The sequence below is a fragment of the Haliotis rubra genome, unplaced genomic scaffold, assembly GCF_003918875.1.
Source record: "Haliotis rubra isolate DU_JTF1 unplaced genomic scaffold, ASM391887v1 Scf230, whole genome shotgun sequence".
Taxonomy (NCBI): domain Eukaryota; kingdom Metazoa; phylum Mollusca; class Gastropoda; order Lepetellida; family Haliotidae; genus Haliotis; species Haliotis rubra.
Genome location: NW_025766337.1, coordinates 1,370,233 through 1,382,760, shown reverse-complemented (window position 1 = coordinate 1,382,760; position 12,528 = coordinate 1,370,233). Strand labels below are relative to the sequence as shown.

The 12,528-nt window shown below is 37.8% G+C and overlaps 1 protein-coding gene and 1 long non-coding RNA gene across 2 annotated transcripts in view; both read right to left on the bottom strand.

Moving 5' to 3' along the window:
* LOC124278065 (interaptin-like) overlaps nucleotides 1–12,528 on the bottom strand; it is a 280,656-nt gene that overhangs the window by 80,435 nt on the left and 187,693 nt on the right. The window lies entirely within an intron of this gene.
* LOC124278070 lies at nucleotides 11,589–12,316 on the bottom strand. The gene is made up of 2 exons (XR_006898967.1): nucleotides 11,968–12,316; nucleotides 11,589–11,647 (listed from the first exon to the last, which is right to left on the bottom strand). It is a non-coding gene; the product is annotated as an uncharacterized LOC124278070 (long non-coding RNA).

The window sequence follows — 12,528 nt, the reverse complement described above, 5'->3', positions numbered from 1 at the left end:
GTAGACCATCAGTCTTACATAGACGCAGACCTCGCATGTTCAAGTTCACATCTGATAGGGGCCGAAAATATTGATTCCGACATGAATGCAATATCTTATTGGGTTATTGTTTTCCTGAGGAAGTGGAGTGTCTTCTACAACATTGGAGATAAGTGTATCGCTGTCCTTCTGATATTCCCCCAAACGCAAGCTCGACCCATTTCAGGTACAATGTGTATGTTACAGAATAGTAGGGAATAGCCTGAAGACTTTTCAACTTTGACCAGGATTCTTCGAACTTGTAACAGTCGTTTGAGAAGATCAACAGAGAAAGGGGTAGTGCGCGATGTATCTGACAGAGGTATATAGAGATATAGAGAACGTTCGAAGTGCTGTTGGCCACCTTTCTCGCCGTCCCGTCCAGCATTTTAATGAGGATGCATGACCCCACTGGTCACCCATGACGCCTCAACTTCTTATCCAAGACAAGTTGGCGGGCCCTTCGAGCTAGTGCTGCTCGGGGTTCGGTAAGATCTTCATTGATGATAATTCGTGTCAACTGACAAGTTATGTGTTCTCCTAAGGTCCTCATATAGCTTCCCGTCTCGATTACGATTTGTGAATCTTAAATCTGAATCTTATGTGTGTTATTCAGAATGGTTGTATTGTATTCTCTCTTCAGAAACAGTTTTAAAAAGGAAGTAATAAAACTATGTTTTTCGATGGCAATGCTAGAAAATAAAACTTTATATATACAGTGTCACATACTCCACTTTCTGAATGAAAGCATGCATGAAATTATCTGCTGTGTCCATATATGAAAACAACCACAGGAATGTGGTTGATGTTTAAGAAATTATGTCCTGATCACGTGTCCTCGTTGATCATGGAGGGTCGGTTTGCTTGCCTAGTGGTTAAAGCGTTCGCTCGTGGATCCGGGTTCAATTTCCCACATTTGTATAATGTGTGAGGCCATCCCCGCGATATTGCTGGAACATTACTAAAAGTGGCGCAAACCATACTCACTCACTCACTCGTTGGTTACAGAGTAACAGCAAGCTACGAGATTCCTTCTTTTCGTTTATTTGCATATCTCCTTAAAGGCATTGTAACTCTTTAATCTTGTACGAAAACGCCTCTAGGTGATATATACATATATACACTTTTATTCCTCCATAGGCGAGTGCATAGAAATGCGATAATTCGATTAATCAGAGTTTATAATAAATTTATAATAAGTTTATATGAAATAGATATACAGAATTATTTTCTGTGTGGTTCATACACGGACATGGTCGACGGAACAATAGTCGGGGCTGCATGAAATACATGGACATTGTCGGTTATAATGGAGTGAGTGGGTGAGTTTAGCTTTACCCGCTTTCAGCAATATTCCGGCATTATCACGGCGGGAGACACCTAAAATGGGCTTCACACATTGTACCCATTAGGGGAATCGAACCCGGGTCTTTGGCGTGACGAGCGAACACTTTAACCACTTGGCTACCCCACCGCCCCCATAATGGCTGAACGTTTGTCAAGTTATATTTATCAATAATACCATTTGCAAGGCCTTGCATGTACTTGACTTTCATACTCGCAGGCATATAATAGATTGGACAGATTATTCATATCGGTCAACCCATTTCGATCGTCATTAAAAAGTCATTACTGCAAACCTTACACTAGTCTTTCATGTTGAATAGCTGTCTTTGAAACACAGAATGTATTCCGAGCTGATTTGCTATTCAGTCGCTTCACGTCCCACGCCCAGCGATGACACTGGCATTATGTGATCTGACAACGGAAAACAAATGGAAGTTCTTGTGCCTATTTACTATTTGAAGTGTAGCGTTTCTACACCTTTACACATGCTAAATGATTCATGAGAGTGGATAAAGGGAAACATTGCCTTTTTTAATTTAGTTTATAAACTACTGACTGTTTTTGCTATTTGCTCACTGATTACATGTTGTGACAACAACCATCTGTCGTCGTATATCTCATAAAGCGAGAGCGTGTAGTGAACGCCTGTGTTTGTTCGTGCTGGTGCCGGTCTTTGTGGTTATATCTGAACATGACGGGAACATGAATCTAATCAATGCCTTGTATGGTGTTTATGCATAAGTCCACGTTGAGTCACTCACTCAACAACGCTGGGAGTTTAAAAAACTCTTGTTACCTTTGATCGCACCGTGAATATCGAAGATATTCAGTTGCAGATGATATTGTGAAGCTATATAATTCATAACGCCATTCGTGTTGAACATGTAACGGATATTACTTCATACGTTTACACGCGCACCACCTCCTGTACAAACTTGACAGAGAACGGTTCTCTATGAACGGTTCTATGTTCATGATAAGTGTCTCTTACAGTAATATGTAATGTTAGGGTTTAGTACTACGGAAGCGTACGCGTAGTAGGGCCACGGTGAAAAAATAGGTTGGTCCCACGATCTCCTACGTACGACTTAATATCTCCTACGGAGCACTTGCTATCTCCTATGTAAGACATATTTTCGCCTACGTAGGACATAGGATGTAGGACATATTTTCCCCTACGTAGTGATTAATATCTCGTATACGTTGGAGATGAGCGATATATTGATAGACATTAATCTCAAATGGTCGACTTAAATCCCCAGACACGCAAACAATATATATGCATGTACGTATGTACGTAAGCACGTATGCACGTATGCATGCACGTATGCATGCATGCATGCACGTATGCACGCATGTATGCATGCACGCACGCACGCACGCACGCACGCATGTATGTATGTATGTATGTATGTATGTATGTATGCATGCATGCATGCATGTATAGTCTTTCTACTGCAGTATATCATTCGAGTATTCATGGTGCTGCACGTCCATGTGACCTCTTTGTTCTTATCACCAAAAGAGCCTGACAAAGAAAGCAGTACTACGCAAGCCAACACTCCTTATTAAGCTGCACTCGCTCTTGCTACCAGTATCAGTTACGTCTTGTCTGCGGTGTTGGCGAATTTTGTGATTCGAGGAATTAAAAGAATCAGTTTTGAACAAAGGGCGATGAGGTGCCTCTTTGTCCGCTCAAGTGTCCCTAGCTGTCCCAATAGACCATTCTTAGCCAATATGCATGACCTCGAGGTCAAATCGAAAGCGAGGCTTAAATAGGTTGACCCATACTTGAAAATGGCGACCTCGGAAAGGAGAGATTACTGCTGTAAGATCAGAAGAAGGCAGTGGTTGACGACAATACGGAGAGATCCTCGAAAATGATTCATAGTAAGTACAAAATAATTACGGCACATGGCATAGTCTAGATCTGCCGGGAAATGTACAACTGTTCCACTATGCAAAGTTTTAATATTTAGGACACATGTACAATGTGAATATCACACACACAGACACATTCAAACCTCACACACACATACACACATTGTCATGTTCAAAATCAGTGACCACCCCCCTAGTTCATATGTACACAATAGACCCCTCCCCCTGCCTCCCAAAACAAACTGGGAGACACCCCAACCCCAACAAACACGCACCTAAAATCATCATCACACCCCGTAGTCATAAATTATGAACGGTCCATTATATTATTTGTTTTAAAGCATATGGACATATGGAGACACTCTTGTCATGATGGCAAGGGAATTTTATTTGCAAACATTCTGTATCAGTGAAATTTGATTGGCTGCAAATCAAAGTAACATTTCAAGTACATGTATATGCAGGACACACACATGCTGTTAAAAAATCTTAAATATGTACTTTCAAAATTACTGCATGCTGACCAGTACTTCAGGGATACAGGACATATTACTGGACAATCTAATTACAACAACTGACACATATTTAGTGTTTAAATATCCATTTCAGATGCTGCAAATCAAGAGTCAGAGAGCATGTCACCAGCTCAGGAACCTCCCATAAGCAATCTACCACAGTCACCATCTCAGATACAGTAAGAATGTCAGACCGTATTAAGTTAATTTTGCCAACTGACATGGTTTTAAAGAATTTAATACAACTGAACTTTATAATGCTATGTTATTTACATACAAAAATATTCATTGCCCATACCGTCTAAAATATGAAATGATGTTAGCCTCTACTCCTTGATGTATATTTGTAATTCCAGAGATATATTTATTGTTTGTGTGGTCGAAGAGATAATAGTAATGCTTTACAATGCTTATATTACAGTGAAGCAGAGAGTGATACAGCTGCCACTGACCCCAGTCCTACATAGAACAACTCCATCAAAAACTACATGAACAGGGGAGGCAACTCAAGGAAAAGGTTGACAAAATAAAAGAATTGAACAGAAAACTTGAACTTGAAAAGTTTGGACTTTGTAAATTCATGTATGATGATAGAAAATGATTGAACAAATTACAATATTCCATCATTTCAAACATTGGCACTGATTAGCTGGAACTTTTTTATTTGTTGAATATCATCCCAGGTTTTGTGAAGTACCTTGCCCAAACAGCACAAGAATTGACAGACATGAATGTAAATGAAATTGTTTGGTGCTTTTGTGTTGTGTAAATGATGGATGAAAAAAAGAGACAGCTGTTATACATACACAGTGATCGATTTCATTAAAAAATAGAAAGGTATTTCATAATGGCATAGTTGTAGATGTATCTCATTTGCTGCTGTTTAATTACTAATTGATGAAAAAGAATGTATTTCATCCTGTTTGAAAAGAGTTAGTTGGGATCCAGAAAAACCAGGTAAGAGATTATGATACTGTGTAAGGGGAGAAAACTATGATAAATTATGAATTGATCCAGCTGTAATTGTTGCCATTCATGTCAGACTAATCTAAAAAAGATATTTCTATCAACATAAATATTGCACCCAATATATTTTCAATTTGCATCCTCTGAAAATTTTATTGTTATTCATCAGTGTTACAGTTGGAAGCTATTGTGAATGTGTCTATTGTTATTGGATTTTTAAGACACCATTTCAAAATAAAATTTTATTAACTGCACTCCAGGTGTTCGTTATTTATTTAGGTTAATTGTTTGCTGTAGTGTGAATCCTGTTATGCTAACCTGATAATATGTTCTCCTTAAAAAAGGTCTTCAGTTACAGTGGTGCAGAATAAATGCACAAGGTCTACAATAAATCAATGTTATGGTATAGTAACACAGTATTGAAAAGTGTTTCAAATATTCCATATGCAGGAACCATAAGTCCATTTCGGTAAAATACCTCCAAATCAGTCACGAAAGAAAAAAAATCATCCAGTTTTGTCTTGCACATTGTGTCCCACTCATGCTGATTGAATGAAATAGTTTCTACATGATGATGTGGCGATTCGTTTTTCCTTTGCGATTGTAACATGCAGCTACGCGCACATCGCCATCACCAGTAGTCCTGTACAACTGAAAATAAATGCGTGAATACATACCCTATATCTATAAAAAAAGAGTCGATAGGACAAACATTTCAATAGAAACAATACCAAGCAAATAATTTCATCACATGAATAATACAATTTTGTTTGGTCCAGATCCACTCGAGGAGAGCTATCTTGATCTGCATATTACTTATAATCTCGATTATACAGCTCAAGAATTAACAACACTACTCCCATGTGGAAGCGGATGATTTGAATCCATGTCAGGAAATACGTTTAGTGTTTTGCTTTTTTCATATGTTGATAAAGTAAACGTGATTGACTTCCCTTGGTAATATTTCCACTATTGTGACTTTAGAGTAGCTTCCCTTCATAAATGCTGCGCAACATGGTAAACGTAACCTAGATATCTAGGTCACATATGACTTATCGTGATGTGTTGTGAAGTACAGTAATTATTCACCCTTCAATCCGTGAATATGCTACAGAAACATTTGTGTAGCCCTTTCCCATTTATCTGCGATTTCCCTGAACTACATGACAGTTTCGTAATGTACCGTTCAAGGGAAATTTGAAGCCAGGAAGTAAACATTGAGATTGGTCGCCATTACGCGATTGTGTCCTTGCCACGTTTAGCCTCGTTTTGGTACAGATATGAATATTCATGAGGCCTCATTAAGAATGGTCTATTGAATAGCACTTTCTCTCTCTTAGAGCACAGCCAAATATGCCACGCGTACCAACTTGTAATTTCTTAAGTCTGTTCAGCTCACTACTGTAAAATACTTTTTGGCAGTGCATAATTGCAATATATACAAGTATACAATATATACCTTTCTTAATAGTCTCACAGTGCTGGAATCATGTCATTTCTCCTTCCGCTCAGCCTCTACTGTAATAACATACATACATCAGCTTTAAGTTGTCCACATTTGTTTCGATAAACTGAGATTGCGTATGACTATTACGTCCCAGTACTGCTAAACAACTCATAGACGCAGATCTCGCATGTTCAAGTTCACATCTGATAGGGGCCGAAAATATTGATTCCGGCATGTTATTGTTTTCCTTAGTAAGTGGAGTGCCTTCTACAACATTGGAGATAACTGTATCGGTGTCCTTCTGATATTCCCCCAAACGGAAGCTCGACCCATTTCAGGTACAATGTGTATGTTACAGAATAGTAGGGAACAGTCTTAAGACTTTTCAACTTTGACCAGGATTCTTCGAACTTGTAACAGTCGATTGAGAAGATCAAAAGAGAAAGGGGCAGTGCGCGATGTATCTGACGGACGTATATAGAGATATAGAGAACGTTCGAAGAATGTTACTGTATACATACATTTTATGTTTAAAAAAGTACCGTCAATCTGATAGCCAGAGATATTATTGTGGAAGATCGCAGTATGTATCATCATAAACGGCCCAAGATAAAAGGACATGTCATTCAACACCATGTTATATCCCTTCTATAGACACGGGGCATACAGGTAGGGCAAACACTTTCTTCTATAGGTATCTGCCGGTTTCACGCTACATACATGTATTCAGATAATTAAGACAACTAGAGACGCAAGTTTTCCTTCATCACACATATAATTATATAGATACCCAGTGATTAGTGATAGCGTTAGAGCAACTTATTAAATTTACAATAGACACTATCAACTGCAGTAGCACTGCCACACCCAGCATCGTATTTATTACTCTCTTACATAAGGTGAAATGTCACAGGGTTGTCATGGTAATGATAATTTGACATACTATTTATTGTCTTACTCTTTAATCATCGATTAGAATTTAAATCAGTTTTGAGGTCAGCATGTTAGGAGAAAAGAAACTGTAAAACGAAAAGTATTGTGATCGAATGTATTGGCCTTTGTAAAAGCAAGTTTCAAGCCACCTACATAAAAACCTGTTTTAATGATAAATATCTGCTAATCCGTGGCACGATTCCGACCATATCATGGGCATGTGTTTGTGAATCATAATCAAATAGTGATGTTACAAAGCGTCCATGCCGCGTCAACAACACATGCAAACGCACGAGAATTGCAATACGGGCCCCTACACCAATGATTCTCCGTGACCTGGAGACACATGTGATTGAGCGTATGTTGGGACGTAGTCTGTCATACAGACCCTGAAGCAAATATATCCAAGTCCACGCAAGTCTAGAAAATGTGCCAAGTCTAGATTTCCACAGAATGTCTCAGGGCTCCTTTTTATTATATTTTTCATTTTTACTATGAACATTTTTTCTGTAAAATATGTTCATTTCAGAGACTAGTTGTTCGTCTAGCAGGGACGGGTAGAAGACAAAAGATCAAATGGATACTCGTGCTGTTATACTTTTGAATCATATGTAAGGATATTGATATTATTTCCCCTTCCGCCCAGCCCTTACTGTAATGCTTACACCTTACAAGAAGCATGGCTAGATATTCCCAGGTTCAGCGTCCGTTATAAACTGCAGGAAAACTCACTGCAGGGTTCGGGCTACAGAGTAAACATACCAAATACCCACGACTGGTGGGACAAACAGTAACATTTACATCTTCCAACGCTAAATCGCAAGTGGTGAGGCAATACGCTAATTAATGAGGCGAATGGTCCTGTACCATGTTTGTGAAAAATCTATGATGCCTTTCAGGAAGTTGTTTTGTTTTGGTTTTTTGGGTTTTTTTATAATCTAATCAAGTCTAGCTATGTATGGCGTTAAGTCACTGCTTGAAGAAAGGCTCCTTTACAATTTTATTTGGTAAATATCCGTAGTTCACTGACTCAATCATATTGTCATATTGGAAAACACATGGCAACCTATACTTCATTGTGACTATGATTGAGGCATCATTGTAAAACACTAGGGTTATTTCCTTTGCGTTAACTGACAGGTTTCGGTGACCGTGTCAAATATTTGGAACTCCGGCCAAAGGTGATGTCATGCTGTCTGGAAATATGGCCTTTATGTAATGCTTTGGTAGCACTTAATGATAAGTGATTGTTAAATGTACATATGATGTTTTTAAAGGATAATCTCAGCTGACTCAGATGCTTTGCACATGTTTTTCCCCACTTGTTCCATACCCGTTAAAATAATTTTCTATATATGTCTGTAAGAAAATACTGTAAAGGAATACTGTAGCCCCAATATATAGATGTTGTTAGTCTGTGAATCTTTCAAATTACTTGGTCTTTTTTTTTCAGTGAAATCAAGTTTATCAAAGTAAAAATATTTTAAAGACACTAAGCGTCAGTCTTGATGTGCCTATGTCGGGAATTAAACACCTGCTTTTGACCTGACCACTAGCGTGCCCCATCATTCCTTGAGACTGTTAAAGAATATACATTGGTACATGTATTATACATTCAAGGTTGAACCCAGTTTTGTCACCATATATCCTTCAGTTTTTATGTTAGTGACATAATCTGCACACTGATAATGTAAACTGGTATATGAATAATTATTGTTTGCAATATTTACCCAATTTAGTTTTCTATTTATTTAGCAATTTTGAGTTCCTATTTCCTGGAAATTCTGTACGAAGGTACATTTAACAGTTCCACCCAATAACAGTAAAACATACAGATAATACGTTTCGGTACTTTGATAGAATAAGAAGTACGCATTATATTCCATGATATTGGGATGCCAAAATGATTAACATAATTGTATAACGTACAACAAATGAGACAGCAAAAAGCAAAAATGAAAACGCATGAGCAACATAAATGCTGTCAGGTAGTAAGCTTTTAATGATTAACGAAACTGCTTAGTTATCTAACTTTATGAACTAACTGCAATCACTAGAACTTTCTACAATCTACCAAAGAGATAAAAATTAAAATAGGTGTACATTTAAGAATTGAATGTCAGTTTGTGTGTTTGCACTGAAAAATGAACGATGTCAAAGCGGTGTTCAAACTGACATTCAATTCTTATAATTTCGCACTTTGAAGTTTACACATACGTTTTCCACCCACTTGTAGATGATCATTGTTTAGTGTGTTTTAATACCTGTAAAATGTTGTAATGCCATTCGGTTCAAGAACGTACGTATTGCAGCGATGTTTGTATACACAGCGATTTTTTTTACACAAGTATGAACGATTAGAGGGGTTCAAGAGTAATGAACCTTGAAATTTAGATCACATGACCGCTCTCTCAACCAACCAACGTTCGGGAATCTGTGTAAACTTGAAAGCACGAAAATATTATATTCTGTCGGGTAACTGAAATTTGAGATAACGTCCATATGGGATAATACCTGTATTCCGAATCAAAAAGAGGTCATACCAAGTATGTGCATGTGTACACATTTACAACAGTGATTTACACCGGGAATCATTAATACATTGTAATCATCTTTTTGAAAGTATAGATAATGAAATTTGTGAAGTTATGATCAGTCGGATAGCTCATACATGTGAGCACTAAAATTAGGGACCTAACATTAGGCATATATAAGAAGTGTACCTAAGGTCAGTTATTTAAACTTTAATGTAATTTCCATTACAAGTAGTTAATAAACGATATTACTTACTGATCAGAAAGACATATCAGTACTGACACCGACCCAACACCCGACCCTAGGCATACCCCATCCCACACCTTCTCCCTCTCACACACATGCACACACAATCCCTAACATACATATCGCTCTGGGCCTAGATTTCCGAAGCTCTCTTAGGGCTAAGACAGTCGTCAGTTAAGGTTAATGTATGGCACTTACGACTATCTTAGCGCTAAGAGAGCTTCGAAAATCTAGGCCCTGGCTCATAGACCCGATATTTGAACCTGTCAAACAGACACCATCAGGCCTACCATACAAACCGTGAACAAATCATCAAACCTGGACTCATATACACCAAAGCAGAACAAAAATCCCCAAAATAGGAAAATAAACTTCTCAAACTGCAACAATAACATGTAAAACCGAAACAAACGCCCTGTAATGGAGAACTAATCGTTTGAAATGGAAACAAAACTCGCGTATCAGCTACAAGAGCGCCCGTGAACGGTCGCCGAGCGTACAAAACGGCAGTCATAGCATCCAAAAACTGCAGTCATAGCATTCCGAAACAGCATAAACATTATCAAAGATGGCGGCGAGGGGAGACGAACGGGCTTTGGTCAATAATGTTTTTCGTTGAGTCTAATCTCGGAAATGTGATATCGGGATGTAGCGCAACAACCCCCTATTGTATGTTCATTCTTCTCAGTGTCAGGCTTGCAATTCTGCACAATGTGTATGTCAAGAAAGACACGCACGTTAATAGTGGTGCACAGTCATGGGTAGTCTGTCTCACAGTCCCTTAACCAAGTAATTTTCTCCCTGCAATGCTAAAACCTTAAATGAAGCAAGTCTAGATTTCCTCAGGTTCAGAATCTGTGGGGCTCCTGTTCAATTTACAAAATGTATATCGGTTAGTTTGTTACTATCGAAATTATATATATTTAGAGCCTAAGCATTAGTCTATGCCATGGATATCACTTCACCATGTGTTTCTAATTATCTTTGTACATTATGGCGTGGTCGGACGCGCTAACGAACCCTACGTGACAGTTATATTACCGAATCATTGAAATACATGTTAAAGCAGTGTCAATCTTGTAACACTCTATTTACCCATTACCAACCATTTACGCATGGACTAAATATATGACAAACCTAACCCTGGTCATACGAGATTTCAAAGGTATTGAAATGCATGTCCTACAATCACAGCATTTACATATGTTACACATGCTAGAAAACACACGAAAACAGTGGCCATATTTACACACCTGTGAAATACATGTAAATGCAGAGTTGAGTGTTCGTTTATTTTAACACCCCTTTGAATATGAGTAAATCTGACAGCCAGATGATACGTAGATTTCAAAAGTTGTTCAAATGGCCGTCAGATGAAACGTATATTTCTTAACGACGTAGTAAATTTGGGTAATGCAGTAATTTTGTGTGGTGCAGACCGCCGTCATATACACATTGAATATTGTCGAGTGCAACGTTATAGAACAAACTGACAAGCGAAATTACACACAATCACACACACGCACTCTCACACTCTCTCTCACACACACTCACACACACACACACGCACACGCACACACACACACACACACACACACACACACACACACACACACACACACACACACACACACACTGTCATAATATTGTTGCGGCCTGGGATTTACCCTCTATGTCAGTGAGAATAAAGGCTGCGGGTGTGAGGTCAACTCGTTTATTCTGAGGATTCAGTGGATATCAGTTGATATCAGTAGACACTCTGTAACAATAGTATTATCATAAGTTCAATTTCATTCATGGGTTAAGATACAAGCGTACATATTAAATCACACTATATTACATAACATCAATAAGCTTATGTTTACAGGTACATTACTATCTGTAATAATGCATACATCATATGCTCATACCATTACAAGTACACATACAAATATAGGTTTCTTACAAATGTGTTTTACCAAATTATGATATATCATCATGTAATGAAGTACATGATAACAGACAAGAATACAATATATTCAACAATAAGCAAATACATCACTTATGCATAAATAACGAAATAGATTATAACCTGCGTACCCTGTGGGTGACACGGGAGTGTTGTTACGGGCGGTCAACCCTCCGCATACTACAGGATTGTGATACCTGAGCCAAGCAAATATAACACATGAAAATATATACATATGTCACGTGACTGAGAATAGTTCAGACAACAATTAACATGTACAATACACATATCTACAAGGAAAGGTTTACTTCATTGTGATTTATATAAATTTGCATAATCCAATCACACTTACAATACAAAGTTATATATAAAATCATCACTCATACACACATTCTTGCATAAGAGTATTCATACATTTGTTAATTACACTATCAAATACTTTACTGAGAATGCTTACTTATGATACTTATTTATGTTATTTATTCATTAATAAACCATATAGCAATAATGTAATATAATTACTAACCTTGGAAGTAGATTATTGGTTATCTTGAATTGCTGTGCACATTAAGTACTGGTGACAAGTGCTGAGCACATCAGGTGAGGGTGACAAGTGCTGTGTGTGAAAATGGCTGATGACCTATCATTTGAAATAAGCCAATCCCAATCAACAAGGTGATCATTACAAATCA